General features: G+C 42.7%; 1 long non-coding RNA gene across 2 annotated transcripts in view; it reads right to left on the minus strand.

Moving 5' to 3' along the window:
* Nucleotides 1-2400: 2400 nt before the first annotated feature.
* LOC125484468 overlaps nucleotides 2401-21097 on the minus strand; it is a 42244-nt gene continuing 23547 nt past the window's right edge. The window contains exons 3-4 of one of the 2 annotated variants that reach the window (XR_007263307.1): nucleotides 8889-9036; nucleotides 2522-3113 (exon numbers count right to left, since the gene is read on the minus strand). This is a non-coding gene — a long non-coding RNA (uncharacterized LOC125484468). Of the gene's footprint in view, nucleotides 3114-8888; nucleotides 9037-21097 lie in introns of both variants that reach the window. The other variant, XR_007263306.1, reaches the window with a different exon arrangement.

Genomic DNA, 21097 nt, shown 5'->3' on the forward strand with positions numbered 1-21097 from the left:
TGATTCACCGGACTTCACAACTCCATCTTGTTGACTGTATTGTTGCATTGAGTTGACTGCTTTCAATCCGTAACACAATGTACACTGCTTCCTGATCACCATCACGATTCTGGTTGCTATCATGGAATTCCACCCTTTAATGTTTTTTTTAGCAAATTAGTAGCCAAGATGATGAAATACCCAATGCTGGGAACATACAAGGAATGAGCAAAGATTATACTCTGAATATAGCAGCATGTGTGTGTTCTCTCAGTAGTTTCCTCCAACACTTTCATATGGCTATTAGGATATAGAACTTAACAGGGAAGGTGTGCAGTTTACAGCATGTAAGGACTGGCTGTCATGAGTTAAAGGCTGCATCAATCTCAGGCACACTCATACATAATTACAGCATCCAGCTACCTCATGTATGCTTCTTACTAAAGTAGCACCCAAAAGAAACATAAGGTTAGGGTCAAGCATATATTCTTCATATTCTGGCAGCAAGGGGAAATACTGTGGTAAGAGGCATTAAACATCTGTGCAATGTGGTTTCTCCTTACAGTTCTAGGTGCACTAACATTGTTCCGCAGACATTGCTCTGCACAGATTTGGATGCTCCCTTCATCAGATGACAAACAATGGCTCAGTTAATTCCTGAACATAGAAAACTGTCTATAATTGATTGTATATTTAAAGAAGGAAGTGAACAACATCAAATGAATTGTAAATGTAGACGTCAATTTACAATTTCTTGAAACTCAGTGGAATTGGAATCTTACAAATGACAGCAGGCTAACTTCTGCAGTCTATTCCGGTTGCTGTGGGGATCTTGCACCTCTAGGGCCAAGATGGTGAAGCTTCATCGCAACAAAGTTATTCAATGTTTAACCATGATCCTTGAGACTGATATTTCTATCTTGTTTAATTAAACCAATGCTAGACATTCGATACAAACACAGAACGTGCTGGAGAAACTCTGCAATTCTGGCAGCATCTGTGGAGAGAGAAACACAGTTAATGTTCTGAGTCCACTATGATTCTTCAGATTCAAAATCATGAGCAGATAGTAGGAGGACATTTAATTAACTAACTCAGCAGGAAATGCAAAATGCGTTTCTAAAAAATATGCAACTTAGAACAATGGCATATGGAATTTAATACTATTGTATGTAATTTATTTATAATAGGAAGAAAAATGGCTGGCATATGTAAATAATTTATGCAAGGTGTTGAAATATTTCACCTTTATTAAAAAAATTAGGAATTTTTGCTCAACATAAGAATCATTGCAGAGTATTAAATCAACAAAGCAAACAGAATGCTGAGCTACATTATCAAAGAGCAGAGCACAAGCCAGAGGAAATCATACTGAAACTGCACTGTATACAAGTTTGGCCACACTTGAGTACCATATCTACTTTTGGTCACCAATACACAAAGGAGACATTCAAGCAGCTAAACTGCTCAGAGAAGCATAAAGCTCATTATTAACAGCCAATTTTAACTCTGCGGTCAATGAGAACAGGGTGATTAGGGGTTAAAATACGCACAGTGACCTTCCTGCAGGTACACGCTGCACTCCAACACCTGCCAATTTAATATGCATGTTTTAGATGGTGAGTGATGCCCTTGCAGTAAGTCGGTTCAGACTTCATGAATATACAAGACTATATTTATGCCTTTGGAGTCCTATGAAGCAAGCAGGATGCCTATACAATTTTAAAGAGCACACATCCTAGAGGGGAAAAGCTTGGAGACACCAGTATGAAACCTATATGAAACCAGTTTGAGATCTACTGGCATAAAGTTGCTTTGATCTGCTCAGATCTGGATTTGTACTGGAGGTGACCACAATACTGGTCAGAAACCTATTGGTCAGAAATCTGACACTAATAGAGTTCATGACTTTTCAGCATGGACTCAGATTACTCCTACCCTAAACCTCATACTATCAACTTCTTGTGAATGTGTGTGCTCATACATAAAATCCATTTGAGCATTATGTTCATCGTCTTATGTCTTTTATTTTTAGATGCCTCGTGCCCCCAGACTCCATGCTCCCTAGTCCCTGTGCCACCTCACTCCCACATTCACAGTTCCTGTCTCTCACTCACCACCCTCATAGTTCCACTACAACCCAATTACCCACCATCACAGCTCCCATATCCTGATACCCGCCCTCACAGACCTATCTCCCTAACTCCTACCCTCACAGCTTCCTCACCCCCTGACTCTCCATCATCACAGATCCTGTGCCCCTAATTCCTCATCCTCACATTGACTCCCATCTCCCCATTCTCACAGATCCTGCCTCCTCATTCCCTGCCATCACAGATTCTGCTGTGGCCCAATCTCTATTCTTTCCTCCTTTGTGATTGCAGTGTTTAACACTAAATGAAAACACATAAGAAACAAATATTCATTGTAACGTTTTTCATTTTATTACAGAAGATTTTAGGAATTATACACAGCTCACTTTTCCATGCATGGAAATGTCAATGTCCATTTATATCATGCTTGAATTTATTTATGCTTTCATATATATATTTATTAGCACTTGTGCAATGGATTGATGCACTTTTTGCCAGATTATAAGAAGTTATAAAAATAATGAAGGCACCATGTATTCATGACCTTGATCTCAGACCTTATTTGAATTTCTGGAGTATGCTTTTACTCTCACATCTACCACGTATTCTGTGGTAATCACTGGAAGTGCTGGGATTCACATTTATACAATAGAAAATCATTTAAAACATTTCTCTCCCACAGTTAGAAGTGTAGATTGATGGCATATACAGTCTAGAAAAGTTGAATATGAAGGTCAGAAATTGGCAATGACATGCGCCTTGTTAAAGTCACACAAGAAATACAGTATATACCTCTAAGCTCCATCTTGATACAGGCAGCCAATGCTTCTACAGCAAGCACTGCCTGAATGTCTCAGAAAGACTCCCGTAAAAATTCATGAATTTGCAGCAATGCATCGTGTTTTGTCATGTGCCGTCATTTGGAGCTTCTCGCTGCTGTGTTTGGTTTTCTGCCATTTCAGGTTCAAGCATCAACACGCTGATCAGTCCCAGCTTTGAAATCTACAAGTGCTCACTGTAGTGGAAATGCTGTCAGAAAAGCTGGGATACAAACAAAATCAGGTTCAGAAGCTAGCCAGGAAAGTAAGATTTTTTTTTAACATTTTATCCCTCATGGACCAGGCTGTCCAGGAAACCTTTGGTTATTATTTATTTATCCCGACTCTCAGAATTAGTGTTTGGAGCCATTCCCTTTGGCCTGAATCTGTGGACCCCTGCCATTCAAGTTCCACTCCTATCCACTGATCCAGTATTGATTAACACTGAGATTATGTGAGACACTCAACTGGGTGACAATAATGAAGCCAGAGTTAAAATGGCTTGCGATGTATGCTAAAACAGCTAAGATGTCCCCGCAGAGATCTTGGTTTTGAGAATAGATGGAGAAAACACACTGAGAAACATGGCTGAACCACATCAGCTGGCACATTATGGCAGAAAATAGCAGTCTCTGAATTACAAATCACCACAAAATGTTGATCAATTACTGATGCACAACTGTTATCTGAGCAAAAATAGCATCAAGTTCACTTAACCTCCTCATGATATTCATTAGGTTATTGTGTTTGCACTGTAATTTTTCAATAAACTGGTCACAGAATGCAAAGTCTAGTGATGTACCCTTTTAACAAAGTATTTACTGTTCATGACTGTCAACCAGCCTCTTTTGTCCAGAATGTGAAAACATTATAAATATGGAGTCTCATTTTGTCAAGTTGTGAGTGGTTTAAGGAGATTCAAAAATTACTTTTTTTAACACATTTTGTTGCTGTCTTAATCCAGTCTTTCTTTCTCTTTTTCCTGATCAACACTTTAATCTACTAGCCTAAACATCAACCTGTTTCTCCACTGGGAAACAGGGACTACTGAAAAAATTCTATAAAAACTGTATCCCGTCATTATGTCACATTTTATTTACATGTGCATAGTACATGACACTGACCCAGCAAGCTCAGAGCCAGCTCATAGAGTGAGCAGAACCCCTGACACGCCTTTTATATCTGTCAGCCAGGTCTCCCTGATTGGACCAGATTAACAGGCCCCATCAGGGAACTCATATTCTATGAGGTTCACCTGGCTGACCCCGTTCCAATCACTACATCCCTCATCCTCTAAGTCCTGGGACATAGACACATTCTTTCTCCTGTAGCTTGTCCTGGGGCGTTTTCACACCAGGTCCAGTTCCTCTGACTATGCCTCAAATATTAGCGTTGTGTACTGGACTGTAGTCCGCCTGTTTCACCTAGAGCGTCTCAGGCGAAACTCATCTTCTTCAGGTGGTAACAGCGTTGAAGCTGTGACATCTGTCATGTCCTTCACATCCTCAGAGGTTTCTTCAATGCTAGGTGGAGGGGGAGAACCCACCACTGTGGCTATGTTGGCATCCAACCTGGTCATCAGACATACAGTGTCCCCAAAAACTCTGAATGACACTAGTGGAGTTCAGCCAGTGTCTGGTGGCGAACTTTGCTGGGGACAATCACTCTTGCTCCCCATAATAATATGCTGTCCTCTAAGGTGACCTGGTCTCACCAGGTCCAGAAAGATTTCAATTCTGGTTGTGATGCTCCCTTCGTTTCCCCCATCACCTCCAGCTGTTTTAGTTTTGCCACGACGGGATCTTTTGTGTCTACAGTCTGATATTAACAGCAGTGACCAGAATGTTGTCCAGAATGGACTCTTCTGTGTACCTGCCAGTGGGAAGCAGCTCAAAGCATCGCGTTTGCCACTTGGCCTCCTGGACAGTGTTCCAAATTGTAATTGTACGCAGTCAGAATAAGAGCCCACTGTTGAAATCGACCTGAAGCTATGGATGGCACGGCCCTGTCCTCTTTAAGTAGCCCGAGCAGGAGTTTGTTGTCCATTCTATTACAAATCTACATCCATAAAGGAACTGGTGGGATTTTCTCACATCAAAGATGACCACCAAACCTTCCTTCCCTACACAGTCATATCTTTGTAAGGCATTAGCCAAAGTGCAGGAAGCATACGCTGTTGGGTGTTCCTCTCAGCTGGGTCACCGGTGAGCCAACACTACCCCGATATTGTATGGGAAAGCATCACATTTCATCACCATTTCAAAGGCCAACCCTTTTTTAATAGCAAATGTAAGGGTGCCAGGATGGAGGCCAGGTTACATATGAATTTTCCACAATAATTCACCAAGGTTAGGAAAGATCTAAGCTTCAGTACAGACTTGTGACCTGGGGCATCTTTGATCCTCCAACAGGTATAACTAAGCCTTGTCGACTCTGTAGCCCTAGAAGGTCAATTGGAGTGCCTGGAACACACAGATTTTCCTCCTAAGGCATATCTCCACCTTGGGGAAACATTTAAGCACTACGTCAAAGTTTTCTAAATGCTCTTTATTAGTCTTCCCGATTATTAGCATGACATCCAGATAAATGGTGACCTGCGTAGACCTTGTAAAACATTCTCCATGGTCCTCTGGAAAATGGCACAGGCTGATGATATCCCAAAAAGCAGTCTTGTATATTAGTACAAACCCTTGCTGGGTATTAATTGTGGAATACTTCTGGGAATCCTCATTTAATCACAATTGCAGGTACAAGTGGCTCATGTCCAGCTTCATGAAGGACAGCAGCCCACCACCAGTTTTGCATATAAATCCTCTGTGCGAGGGATTGAGTGTTTATCCAGCTGTGAAAAGCGGTTTACTGTTCGTTTAAAATCCCCACAAAGGCGCACTGACCTGTCAGGCTTCACAATTGGTACAATTGGTGCTGCCGGTTCCGCAAACTGTACTGGTTTGATGATTCCTTTGCTTTCCACTCTCCTGATTTCTGCCTCTATTTTGCACTTAAAGCAAATGTCACTGGGTGGGTCTTGCAGAATCATGGAATTGCTTCTTGGTCAAAACTTAATGTGGCCATGGCCGCTTTAATAGTTCATAGACCGCCCTGAAAAACTTCTGGATATTTAATTTGGACTTCACTCAGGCAGCCATTTCATCCCATCAAGCTTATACCCAAGCCTTTTACTACAATCAGTGGTAACTGAATAAACTGCATCTCATAACAGACCGGAATCGAAGTGAACCTTTAATCTGAGAGGTTCCCTGGTATAGGTTCTCAGCGTGGCCAAGATCTTTAGCAATATTAAGGGGTGGAGTCCAGAGAGAATTTTGGTAAAGACGATATCCATGATTACTGATACAGCCACTCTGATATCAACCTCCATTAGAATTGGTTGACCATTTAACCAAACACTTATTTTAATTGGTTCTGATTTGGATGTTGCTAAACAATTCAACTGTTCCAAACCAGCTGTAGGTAGACTTTCCAGGGTGCGTACTCTCCTGGATACCATCCAATGAGTTCTTCTACTGAATTCACGTTTAAAGAGATTCTTTCGCTCTCTCAAGTATGCGTACCATCAGCAATTACAATGGCCTGCCGGCCCAAATCCTTGAGAAAATTTTAACCGTTTGGCCAAGGCTTGGCTTTATTTTAGGGTTTTGCTACGGGGTGACTTAGAGTATCTCTGGTCAGGATACGTCCTGAGTGAGGCTATGTAGTTGCCTTCACTCAAGTGGTGTTCCCCAAGCTCAGTCTGCCTGGTGAGGGTGTCCACTTCCAACAGCATGCCCTGTAACTAATAAGCTCCAGTTGCCACATTTTCTAACGACAAAGCCAGTTGTATTGTCTGTTTGAAGTCCAGTTGGGCTTCAACTAGTCTGCACTTCTGCATGGTCACCTCAATAATTCCACATTCCAAACAATCCCTTAGCATCTCACTTAGGATTAAACGAAAATCACATGCCTTTGCCAGTCATCTTAACCTCATCAAAAATCCTGTTACGGATTCCCCTGGTTCTCGAATTGTCGAATAAAACCAAGAGTGTCTCAGAATTAGAGGAGGCTTGGGGTTGTAATATTCTTTAGTTAGATCCATCCACTCTTGAAAAGTTTTAGTATCTGTTGCCTCAGGGAAAGTTAGACTCCTAATAACTGGAAAAGCTGCGGGTTCACACGCTGTCAGGAGAATTACTCGTTGCTTCTCATCTGCCCCAAATGTCATTTGCTCCGAAAAAATAACATACTCTTTTCACGTACAGGGCCCCGTCTTCGATGGTAGGATTGAACAAGCAAAGTCTCCCAAATCGTGGATTGGTGCCAGAATTGCTTAACCCAACTCAAAGAGACGACTGTTGCGAGCGAATCTCTGCAGGGACATGTTTTTCTTTTGTCACCACTGAAGTAACTCCACGAAGGCCTGTGTACCATCATAAGTCACCCTTTATTTACACATGCATAGTACATGACACTCACCCAGCTTCTACAGTGAGCAGAACCCTTGACATTCCCACTTGTATCTGTCAGCCAGGGTTCCCTGATTGGACCAGATTAACAGCGCCAATCAGGGACCTCATACTCTATGAGATTCACCTGGCTGACCTTGTTCCAATCACTACAACTACAACATATGCAATCTACAAGGTGAACTATAGTAACTTGCCTAAACATCTGCCCTTGACATTCACTGGCAATAACATTGCTAAATTCCCCACCATCAATATCTTGTGGGTTACCATTGACTAGAAACCTAAATGAACCAGCTAGATAAATACAATGGTTATGAGAGAAGGTCACATGCTCTGACTTCTATGGTGAGCAATACACCTGCTGACTGGAAAAAGTCCCTCCACCACGTACAAGGCACAAGTCAGGATTCTGATTGAATAATCCTCATTTGCCTGGATGAGTTCCAACAACATTCAAGAAGCTCAACGCCATGCAAAACAAAGCAACCTGCTTCATCAGAACCCCACCCATTATCATAAACATTCGCTCCCTCTATCACTGTAGCAGCTATGTGTACCATTGGCCAATGCACTGCAATAAGTCATCAAAGTTCCTTCTACAACAACTCCAAAACCCTAAACTAGGAGAATTTAGAAGAACAGGGCTAGCAGACTCATGCAATCACCACCACTACATTCCACTTCAAATGACAAATCATCCTTACGTAGAAATACATTGTCCTTTCTCCATTATTACTAGGCAAAATTCTGGAACTCTCTTCCTAACAGTACATTGTGTGTGCTTAACAGCATTGTTGAGTCTGAAGTGGTACAAAAAGGCTATTGAGACTATCTTCTCAAGAGCATTGAGGGATAATCAATAAATTCTGGACTTACTGGAGATGCTCACATTACATTAATGATTATTAACAAAACCACTAAAATAGAAGACCGAGAAATATACTAACATACTAATTGCCTGTTTGCTCATATTGCTAATAATAATGTACGAGTCTGTTCCAAGAACATTCTAGCTCAAGCCCCACATTTCAGTTCATGACCAGAACTTCTGAGGAAGGTGCACTCGACCCCAAAACATTAACTCTGATTTCCCTCCACAGATGCTGCCACATCTGCTGAGTTTTTCCAGCAATTTCTATTTTTGTTCATGACCAAATCTTGGTTTACTTACAACAGTGACATATGCTCTTGGCTGTCTATATTGACGATGAGACATGGGTGTGAATTGCTAGAGCAGATGTAACCTCCAGCAGATTTCAATCATCATTCTGGGAATGAAGAACAGTAAGTTTGTGCACTAAACTGAATGTTTAGAGCAAACATTCTGTCCACTCTGTTACATGCATCTGAAACTTAGATTGTGTACCAGCATCATGCAAGCTCTTTCAACTGAGCTGCCTTCAGAAGGTCTGAAGATCAAATGCTGGGACAAAATACCAGACTGAGGTGCTTACCGAGCTGACATGCCAAGCGTCCATCTAATTTTGTCAGACAGTTCAGCTCACTAAGTAGCCAGAATACCCGATACTCACTTATCAAAATTAATCTTCAATGCAGAAGTTGAGCCTGGGGTGTTCTCATGTGACAGTTAAAGGAAGTACTACAAAAGCAGCCTGAAGACTTCACTTGGGAGTTTTAACGTTACCTCCAAGTCCCGGGAGAATCCGAGGATTGATGAACCTGGCACAATCAAATTAAAAAAAGGTTCAACATCTCACCTTCTGACTCCCGAAAGACTGTCCACCATCTACAAGGTACAAGTCAGGAGTGTAATATAATACTCCCCACTTGCCTGGATGAGTGCAGCTCCAACAACACTCAAGAAGACTGACACTATTTAGGACAAAGCAGCCCGTTTGATTAGCACCACATCCACAAACACCCATTCATTCCACCACGAATGCTCAGCAGCAACAGTGTGTATTATCTAAAGGTGCACTGCAGAAATTCGTCAAAGGTCCTTAGACAACAGCTTCCAAATCCACAACCACATCCTTCTAGAAGGACAAGGGCAGCAGATACATGGGAACACTACCACCTACAAATTCCCCTCTAAACTAGTCAACATCCTGACTTGGAAATATTTTGCAGTTCTCCCATTGTCAGCTGGGTCAAAATCCTGAATTTCCTCTCTAATAGCACTCTGGGTGTACCTCCGGGACATGGAAAGAAGCAGTTGAAGAAGGCAGCTCACTATCACCTTCTCAAAGGCAACTAGGTACGGGCAATAAATGCTGGCCAGCCAGTGATCCCCATGCCTCTCAACTGAATTTTAAAAAATCCTTCACAAGCAAGTGCATATCAAAAGCAGAGAGAAAACACAAGGCGAGGAAACTCTAAGCCAGCAATTCATCCAAAGCTCAATTGTCTGGGATATCCAATCCTATTAGCAGCAGAACAGTCTGGATGCAGAACAGCCTCAGTAGTCACCTACATTCCCACCAAAATCTGACCAAACACTACAGTTCATAAATATGGTTATCTTTATCTCAGAGGACAAACAAACCTAACAATCTTTTTCTTTCCTCTTGTCCTTCTGAAAAGTCAAATATTCATGCCTTGTTTATGGATACTTTCTAAACATGGGCAGAAAATTAAATTATGGGGACTAGGAGAAAATGGATGACACCCCAGCACCCCACCCCAAAAAAAATGTCAGGAGCCATATGACAGGGCTATACAAGCTGGTCAGGTCCCAAAGGACACAGGTGCTAGACTGGGTCTGTGGCAGGTGATGAGGGAACCAACAAGAGGGAAAAACATACTTGATATCATCCTTACCAATCTGCTGACTGCAGATGCTTCTGTCCATGACAATATCAGCAAGAATGACCACTGCACAGTCCTTGTGGAGACGAAGTCCTGCCTTCACATTGAGAATACCCATTGAGAATAATGTGTGGCACTATCACTGTGCTGAAATGGACAGACTTTGAACAGATCTAGTTACTCAAGATGCAACATCCATGAGGCAATGTGGGCCATCAGCAGCAGCTACAGAATTGTACTCCAATATAATGCAACCTAATGGTCTAGCATATCCACCTCTCAACTACTACCAGCAAGCCAGGGTATCAACCTGGCTCAATGCAGGAGGGCATGCCAAGAGCAGCACCAGACATACCAAAAAATAAGGTGTCAACCTGGTGAAGCTATCAAACAGGACAACTTGCGTGCCAGGTAGCATAAACAGCAAGTGATAGACAGAGCTAAGCAATCCCACAATCAATGGATTAGATCTGAGCTCTGCAATCCTGCCATATGCAGTCATGAATGCTGGTGAACAATTAAACAATTCACTGAAAAAGGAGGGCCCACAAATTATCACATCATCCTCAATGATGGAAGAGCCCAGCACATCAATGTAAAATATAAGGCGGAAGCATTCACAGTAACCTTCAACAAGAAGTGGCCAGTGAATAATCCATCTCAGCCTCCAGTGGTTCCCAGCAATTCACTCCACATGATATCAGAAACAGGTGGAGGCACTGGATACTGCAAAGACGTTGGACCCTGACAACATTCTGCCATAGTACTGATGACCTGTGCTCCAGAACATGTTACACTCCTAGCCAAGCTGATCCAGTACCACTACAACACTGGAATCTACCCAACAATATGGAAAATTGCCCAGATATGACCTGTCACAAAAACCAGGACAAATCCACCCAGCCAATTATCATCCCATCAGTCTACTCTCATTCATCAATAAGGTGATGAAAGGTGTTATCAACAGTGCTGTAAAGCATCACCTGCTTGGCAACAATCTCCTCACTGACGCCCAGTTTGGGTTCCACCAGTGATGCCCAATTCCTGATCTCATTACAGCCTGGTTCAAAGATGGACAAAACAGCTGAATTCCAGAGATGAGGTGAGAGTGACAGCTTTTAATTCAAGGCCACATTTGACCAAGTGGGACATCAAGGACCCTAATCAAAACTGCAATCAATAGGAATTGGGGGCAAACTCTCCACTGACTGGAGTCATACCTGAAATATAGGAAAATGATTGTCGTTGCTAGAGGTCAGTTATCTCAGCTCCAGCACATCTCTTCAGCAGTTCCTCAGGGCAGTGCCCCAAGCCCAATCATCTGCAGCTGCTTCATCAATGAACTTTCCTCCGTCATAAGGTCAGAACTGGGGATGTTCGACAATGATTGCACAACGTTCACCACTATTCATGACCCCTCAAGTATTGAAGCAGTTCACATTCAAAAGCAACAAGATCTGGACAACATCCAGGCTTGGGTTGACAAGTTGCAAGTAACACATGTGCTATACAAATAAATGCTCGGCAATGACCATCTCCAATAACAGACAAGCTAACCCCAGCCCGTTGACATTCAATACTGTTACCATCATTGAATCCCCCACTATCTATTTCCTTGGGATTTAACTTTCAAAAGTTGATTGGGGGCAGATATTTACAGTTAAAGGGATGGCTGAAAAGTGGGAAGCCTTCAAAAATGGGGTAACAAGAGTCCAGAGACAGTATGTTCCTGTTAGGGTGAAGGGCAAGGCTGGTAGGTGTAGAGAATGCTGGATGACAAGAGAAATTGAAGTTTTGGTCAAGAAAAAGAAGGAAACATATGCCAGATACAGACAGCAGAAATCAAGTGAATCCCTAGAACAGTATAAAGATGCATACTTAAGCAGGATATCAGGATGGCAAAAAGAAGATCTGAGATAGCTTTGGTAAATAGGGTAAAGGGGAATACATAGAGATTCTACAAATACATTAAGGACAAAAGAGTAACAAGGGAGAATAGGGCCCCTTAAAGATCAGCAAGGCCGCCTTTGTGTCGAACCACAGCAGACGGAGGAGATACACAATGAGTATTCTGCATCAGTATTTACTGTGGAGAAGGACATGGAAGCTAGAGAATGTAAGGAAATAAATAGTAACATCTTGCAAAATGTCCATATTACTGAGGATGTGCTCGACATCTTAAAACACAAAGGTAGATAAATCACCCGGACTTGATCAGGTGTACTCTAGAACTCTGTGGAAAGCTAGTAAAGTGATTGCTGGGCCCCTTGCTGTGATATTTGTATCATCAATAGCCACAGGTGAGGTGACAGAATACTGGAGGTTGGCTAACGTGGTGCCACTATTCAAGAAAGGTGGTAAGGAAAAGGCAGGGAACTATAGACTAGTGGGCAAGTTGTTGGAGGGGATTCTGAGAGGCAGGATTTACATGTATTTAGAAAAGCAAGGACTGATTAGGGATAATCATCATGGTTTTGTGCATGGGAAAATATGTCTGACTAACTTGATTGCTTTTGTTTTGAAGTAACAAACAGGACTGATGAAGGCAGAGCGGTGGATGTGATCTATATGGACTTCAGTAAGGTATTCGACAAAGTTCTGCACGGTAGACTGGTTAGTGAGGTTAGATCATGTGGAATACAGGGAGAACTAGCTATTTGGATACAGAACTGGCTCGAGGGTAGGAGACAGAGGGTGGTGGTGCGGGGTGGTTTTCAGACTGGAGGCCTGTGACCAGTTGTGTGTCACAAGGATTGGTGCTGATCCATTGCTTTTGTCATTTAATATTTGATTTTTATGTGAACATAAGGGTATGGTTAGTAAGTTTGCAGATGACACCAAAATTCACCGGTAGTGGACAGCGAAGAAGATTACCTCAGAGTACAACAGGACCTTGATCAGATGGGCTGAGGAATGGCACATGGAGTTTAGGTTAGATAAATGTGAGGTGCTGCATTTTGGAAAGGCAAATCAGGGCAGGATTTATGCACTAATGGTAAAGTCCTGTGGAGTGTTGCTGAACAAAGACATCTTGGAGTCCAGGTTCATAGTTCCTTGAAAATGCAATCATAGGTAGACAGGAAAGTGAAAAGGCATTGGGTATGCTTGCATTGGTCAGTATATTGAGTACAGGAGTTGGAAGGTCATGTTGCGACTGTACAGGACATTGGTTGGGCCACTTTTGAAACTGCACTCAATTCTGATCTCCCTGCTATAGAAAGGACGTTGTGAAACTTGAAAGGGTTGGCGGGGTTGAGCTATAAGGAAAGGCTGAATAAGTTGGGGCTAATTTCCCCAGAGCATCAGAGGCTGAGGGGTGACCTTACAGAAGTTTATAAAATCATGAGGGGCATGGATAGGGTGAACAGTTAAGGTCTTTTCCCCAAGGTAGCGGAGTCCAAAACTAAAAGGCATTGGTTTAAGGTGGGAGATTTAAAAGGGATCTAAGGGTCAACGTTTTCAAGCAGAGAGTTGTGCATGTATGGAATGAGCTGCCAGAAGAAGTTTTGGATGCTGGAACAATTACATTTAAAAGGCATCTGGATGGGTATATGAATAGGGAGGGTTTAGAGGGATATGGGCCAAATGCTGGCAAATGGGACTAGATAAATTTAGGATATCTGGTCAACATGGATTATTTGGACCAAAGGGTCTGTTTCCATGCTGTGCAGCTCCATGATGCTAAATACCTATTGCCCTTGATGAAAGATCCGTTCAGCAGCCTGCAGGGGACAAAAATTCACAAAGACGGATCTTTCACAGGCCTAATTACAGATGGGAGTGGCTGTTGAATCCAATGCCTGCAAACTATAGTGACTCACTGGGGCTTGTTTCGCTATAAAAAGCTCCCCCTTGCGATCATGTCAGCCCCAGCCTTATTTGAGATGGCTATGGACCAAATCCTAACTGGAGTAAAAGGGATATAATGCTACCTCAATAGTATCTTGATCAGCAAGTCCATAAAGGAAAAGCATTAGCGGGAACCTGGTTGCAAGCGCATAGGTTATGAGTTAAAAAGAAAATGTGTGACTTCTTCCAGAACTCGATTGAATACTTAGAGCATGTCATCAATAACGAGGCACTTCACAAGGCAAGAAAATGGAAGCAATCATTAAGGCTCCTTGGCCTACTAATGTGTCCCAATTTAGGTCTTTCCTGGGTCACATGAATTATTATAGCAAATTCATTCCATATTTGATAACACTTTTGAAGCTTAATATGTTTTAACGAAAATCTGTAGCTCGGGTTGCGGTTGGAGTTGTTGGTTGGGTCGCCGAGCTGACTGGTTTTCGTGCAAATATTTTGTCTCCCTTCTGGGTGACATCATGAGTGCTGTGTAGCCTTCGTTGAAGCACTGTTGTTCTGTCCTGCTCTGAATTTATATGGTCTGGTCTGTCATGCTGGGCAGTCTTGTTTCCAGTTTTGTACCCTAGTGGTATGTAGATGAGATCTATTTCACATGTTTGTTAATTGCATGAGTGATTGAAAACCAGGCCTCCAGGAATTCTCATGCTTGTAAAAAGTGAAAAACTGTGGCTGGTGTAAATCAGGAACAAAAACAAAGTTGCTAGAAAAGCTCAGCAGATCTGGTAGTATCTGTAAAGAAAAAGAACAGAGTTAACGTTTCGGGTCCGGTGACACTTCCTCAGAACTGATGGTGGCTGGGAAAATGTCAGTTTATATGCAGAAAATAGGGAGGCGGGTGACATAGGGAGTAAATAATAGGATAGAGCCTAAAGAGAGAGAAGAACAGTTGGACAGACAAAGCAACTGTTCTTCTTTTTCTTTAGGCTCTATCCGATCATTTACTCCCTACCCCACCCACCTCCCTATTTTCTACATATAAACTGACGTTTTCCCAGCCACCATCAGTTCTGAGGAAGGGTCACCGGGCCCGAAACGTTAACTGTTTTTTTCTTTACAGATGCTGCCAGACCTGCTGAGCTTTTCCAGCAACTTTGTTTTTATTCTCGTGCTTATCTTTGTCTCGCTTGTCCTAGTACTGTAACTTTGTCCCAGTCAAATTGATATCCTTCTATGTCAGAATGTATTGAAACGAGGGAGAATTGGTCACAGCTCGCAGCAAACGGCACGACCAATTCTCCCTCATTTCAATACACTCCGACATAGAAGGACATCAATTTGACTGGGACAAAGTTACAGTACTAGGACAAGCGAGACAAAGACTAGCACGAGAATTCCTGAAGACCTGGTTTTCAACTACTTCTTCACGGAAGCTACCAGACCTGCTGAGCTTTTCCAGCAACTTGTTTTTGTTCCTGATTTACACCACCACGTTTTTCAGTTTTTACAAGCACAAGAATTCCTGGAGGCCTGGTTTTCAACCACCGATGCAATTAACAAACATGTTGAAATAGACCTCATCTACATACCACTAGGGTACAAAACCGAAAACAAGCCTGCTCACAGCTTAGCCAATGGAGAGGAGAGGCTGATTGTCTTTGTTTCATACTCTCTCACTTGTGCAGAGACAAGATATGCTCAGCTGGAGAAGCAGGCCCTCAGCATTATTTTCAATGTGAGGAAATTTTACCGCTACTTATACAGCCAACTCCTCATTCTGCTCACAGATTATTGATCCCTCAAGTTTCATCTTTGATCCATACACTGAGATTCCTTCAATAGCAGCCTTAATGGCTTCTGAGGTGAACGCTACTCCTCTTGGCATATTTATGCGACATAAAATACAGGCAGTCAGAGCGATACACAATGCACATGCATTGTCCAGACTGCCCCTGCCCACAAGAGAAAGGCAATTCAGCAGTGCGTTGAAGATTCCTGACTTCTCCCAAACACAAAATTGCCAGTGACAGTGACACAAGTGAAGAATGATACTAGAAATGACCCTGTTTTAAGCCTGGTGATGAATCTGGCCCTAAATGTGACAGCAGGCAGAAGCCACCCACAACTCAAACCATACATGTTCCAAGAGGAGTTGTCAGTTTAGAACAGCTGTCTATTATGGGGAATGAGCGCGACCATCCCTCTAAACTCATGATACAAGGTGCTGGAGCAGGTGCACCTAAGTCATCCAGGGGTGCTGAGAATGAGAATGTTCACAGGACCTATTTTTGGTGGCTGTATTTGGATGCCTAGATCAAAGAAAATGCCAGCTTGCACCAAAACCAGAAACATGCCACCATCGTGGCTGTTACATCCCTTGGAATGGCCTGAGATGCCATGACAACATGCCCACATCAATTTTGCCGGGCCCTTTGAGACTCAAACACTGCTGGTGATAGTTTATGATTGTTCTATTTGGCCAGAGGTGGCAGAAACAAAATCTACCTCTGCAGACCTAACCATCAAGAAACTGGACAAAATGTTCACCATGTTTGGGAACCTTGGACAGGTTGTTAGTGACAATGGTCCTCAGATCCTCATGCAGGAATTCACTAATTACATGGACTGTCACTGCATCCAGCACATTAAGTCGGTGCCCTATCATCCCTCAACCCATAGTCTTGAGGAAAGATTTATGCAATCGTTAAAGCACTTATTGAAAGTGGCAAAGATAGAGGGATCATTAGTTCATCAATAGCTTCCTGGCCATGTACGTAAGTGCACCTCATTCCAGTACCCAGAACTCGGTGGCATACTTGCTGTTTCAATAGAATTCATGAACCACTTTCAACCTGTTGCTACCTGAAGAAACGCATGAGGTTGTTGAGAATAATCAATTAGTCAGGGTTAATTAATCAGGGTTATCAACTAATGGTGCAGAGCTACAATATGATTGACAAGTGGGTATCTGCAAGGGTCCTGGCCCAGACAGGTCCAATATCCTAATATGTCCAAACCTGGGATCAGATCATGCGGCGAAGGCATGCTGACCACTCGTTAGCAGCACACCCCCAAGTCTGGAACCATCCATCACCACAGGGCCTCAAGAAGGGATCTTTGTCATATTTCCTGAAAGTAGCATAGCATCCTTGGACCAAACCACCATAGCCAGTGGGGATAATGCCCCTTTGGAAGAGACTGTACACCTCCTAGGGATGAGACCACTTTACTAGTGGTTCCCAATATTTCTAAGGTGAATCCTGCAACAGAAGCAAGAAAACAGGGGCCTGCCAAATAGGCTCTCTTGTTAAATGGTGCTTCCTGTTTATTGTATTTAGGGAAACTATGTATCATGTCCATATAAATAGTTTTGCTGTTTTTACACATATCTTGAATTTTGATCTATGTAAATACCGGGTTTGTTTGTTTAATGGGAAGCTTGAAGGCAAAAAAGGAGAGGTGTTATGTTTTATAGTTGGTATATGTTATGCTGGTTCAGTGCCCCGTCCCTTTAAGAGGTGAATCACGTGAGCACTGGTGAGTCATTAGCTAGGTCGCAAGCTTGTTCTGACTTGTTTTGACATTTTACAGAGTGTACAGCTGCAGAATAAGAACTTCTCTGTTGGGTGGCAGCAAACGACGAGTTCATACGATCTTTAGTTTTGACTGGAGCCTAGTAATTGCTCAGTACAGAATACCATACAATTCAGATATTAGTGCAGCGATCCTTCTCTGAACTGCCTCCAACATCCTTCCGTAAATAAGGAGATCTAACTATACATAATACTCCTGGCATGGTCTCACTAATGCCCTGTGTAAGTGAAGCATTCCACGGTCCACCAACCATCAACTCAGGTTCTACCACAGCAGCCGATTTGATTTGATTTGACTTATTGTAGTCACGTACCTAAGTATAATGAAAAAGCTTTGTTTTGCGAGCAGTACAGGCAGATCATAGCAAACAAGGCGTTACAGATCATAGGATGCTTAGACAGAGCAAGCAATACAAGGTTACAGCTGCACAGGAGGTGCACGAAGCAAGAACACCATTAGCAAGATCAACATTATTTGAAGTTAGAGAGGTCCATTCAGCAGCCTAATAATGGCAGAGTAGAAGCTGTTTTCAAGCTTCCGTATCTTCTGCCCCACAGCAGAGGTTGGGACAGAGCATTACCGGGGTTGGAAGGGTCTTGGATGATGTTGGCAGCCTTTCCACGGCAACAAGAAGTGTAAATGGAGACCATGGATGGGAGGTTGGCTTCCATGATGGTCTGGGCTATGCACTTAACCTTCTGTAGCTTCTTATAGTCCTGGGTAGAGCAGTTGCTGTACCAGGCTTTTATGTACCTGGATAGAATGCTTCCTATGGTGGATCTATAAAGGTTGATGAGGTTCTTTATGAACATGCCGAATTTCCTAAGCCGCTGAGGAATGAAGAGGCATTGTTGTGCCTTCTTGACCGTCATATCTACGTGTGAGGTCCAGGACAGATTGTCAGTTAATGTTGCTCTTAGGAACTTGACACTCCCAACCCTCTCCACCTCAGCTCCGTTGATCTAGGTGGGGTGTTTTCTCCTTCTTTCTTCTTGAAGTCAAAGATCAGTTCTTTTGTTTTGCTGACATTGAGAGAGATGTTGTTGTCATTACACCATGACATCAAGCACTCTATCTCCTTCCCGTATTCTGACTCATTGTTGTTTGATATTCATCCTACCATGGTGGTATCATCAGCAAACTTGTAGATGGCGTTCATTCGGAATTTGGCTACACAGTTGTGTGTGCACAGGGAGTACATTAGGGGTCTAAGAACGCATCTTTGCGGGGCACTAGTGTTGAGGATTATCATGGACGAGGTGCTGTTGTCTATCTTCACTGACTGCAGTCTGTGGGTCAAGAAGCTGAGGAACCAGTTGCAGAGGGCAGAGCCAAGACAGGTCCCAGAGTTTTGAGGTGAGGCTGGAAAAGACTATGGTATTGAAGATGGAGCTGTACTCTAGGAGTAGGAGCCTGATGTAGGTGCCCTTGTTATCCAGATGCTCCAGGGATGAATGTAGGGCTAGGGAAATGGCTTCTGCTGTGGACCTGTTTTACCAGTAGGCAAATTTCAGGGGATCGAGGCAGGCTGGGAGGCTAGACTTGATGTGGGACATGACCAGCCTCTTGATTATGGAGGTCAGAGCCAATGGGCGGTAGTCATTCAGGCACATTTTATGTACTTTCTTTGGTACTGGGATGATGGTGGTCTTCTTGAAGCTGCTGCTTCTTTTAAAGACCCTACGTTGACATCCAGTAACTCTTGGGGACTTCTCCGTTTTACTTCAGATAATTTTCTCAGTATCCTTTTCATGGTGCTTGTAATTGTTTTAAGTTCTTCCTTAGCAATCACCTCTTGACTTACACTTACATATGGGTTGGCATTTGCATCCTCCCCAATGAAGACAAATGCAAAATATCTGTTCAATTCATGTGCCATTTCCTTGTTATCCATTATTAGATCCCAGACTTGCTCTGTAGAGGCCAATGTTCACTTGACTTACTGTTCCTTTTTAAAGGCCTGTAGAAACTCTTACTTTTACACTGTTGTGAATCTCTTCTCCACCAGTGCTACTGCATCCTTTACACACCACTTTCATGCCTCTCTGAATGCTGCACATATTCATCAGTTTACACTTCATCTTATTTGTCTGATGCTGCCTCAATTCCAGTAAATTGGTCAAGCTTTCCCGCTCTGTCACACAACTTATACAAAGTAATCCAGGAGATTCTTGCTAGTACATATTGAAGTGCAAGCACTAAATTGATCCAGATACTTAAAACTCATCTTCAGAAGACTTAATGCTCTGCTCAATGGTGGCAGAGATCACTTTTCTTCTTGTGAATAAAGCCTGCTTTATAGCCTGGGGGAAGCCTTGTTGACAATGTATACATCCTATCACACCTTGCACCTGGGGTAATGATTCAATGGCCCTGAATCCTTTGGCTATTCTAGACTGATTGTCTGAATCAGTGCACAAGTGTATGTATTGACTGGGCCTTCTGGAAAGGGTATTGGTCACCAACTTCTCACAATGATGTGCTGCTATTGAGGGATGCCACATATCTTCATTAGGCTCCTAGAACAAATCAGGGGTGTAGAAATTAAGGGTGACTGGCTGACTAACAATTTCAATTTGGCTTAGCTTTCTACTATCATGGCATAATGATCTGTGACAGCTTGTGAGAGAGGTGCACTCTTGGCGACAAGATCTGAAGATAGATCATCCTGTCTGTAAATCCACCCTACAAGGTGCCTCCCAATCTGTAGCCTTCTGACACTACCCCATCCCAAGGTCTTTTCTCATGTTGCCATGATGTTGCTGCTATTCTTCTCTCTGTATCTGTTGCTCTCTTTGTTTTTCCTCCTTGCTGAAGAACCTGTCTTCATTTAGTAGGGTCTGGAAGGGGATTCTGACACCAAACGCAAATAGGAAATAGGTGAGGGTTACATGAAAATTAAGAGATAATTTGGTGAGTACTTGACTAGGTGTATATAGAGGGGGAACAGGAGCTCCATGTTGTTGGAATTTGTGGAGTGTGAGTAGGCTAACAGATTTTTAACAGGTGTTTCATTCAATAATCGCACCTTACCCATTCTCAATACACTCATGTGTCAGCAATCACATTGTACAATGGATCCTTGACCACAAGGGCCCGGAACCTGAACGCCTTCTCTTTGATGCGTATTGCTGTAGCAGCACTGCTTCACTTTCATGGGAAGGCACAATGCTTCACTCAAAGCAGCTGAATGCAGCAATGACCTCAGTTGCTGCCCAGTTTCCATGCTGATATACCTGCCAGAATTCCAATGTCTTGACCCCCATGCACTCGCTATAAAATTCAAATTAAAAAATTCATACAATTACAACTTTAATGACCTGAACTAAATTTTGACTGCTGTTTTTCCAAATCACATCATTCACACCTGGTCTTCAGCTCACTGTTGATATAATCTGTTCCTGGCATAACAATTTCAAATATCAATGCCCAAATTACCCTATGTAGAATCATAGAGTCATACAGTACAGAAACAGACACTTTGGTCCAACTAGTCCGTGTCAACCTAGTCCCACTTGCCAGCAGTTGGCCCATATCCCTACAAACCCTTCCTATTCATGTATTTATCCAAATG

This window comes from Rhincodon typus, chromosome 11, assembly GCF_021869965.1.
Source record: "Rhincodon typus isolate 14 chromosome 11, sRhiTyp1.1, whole genome shotgun sequence".
NCBI classification, from domain to species: Eukaryota; Metazoa; Chordata; class Chondrichthyes; order Orectolobiformes; family Rhincodontidae; genus Rhincodon; species Rhincodon typus.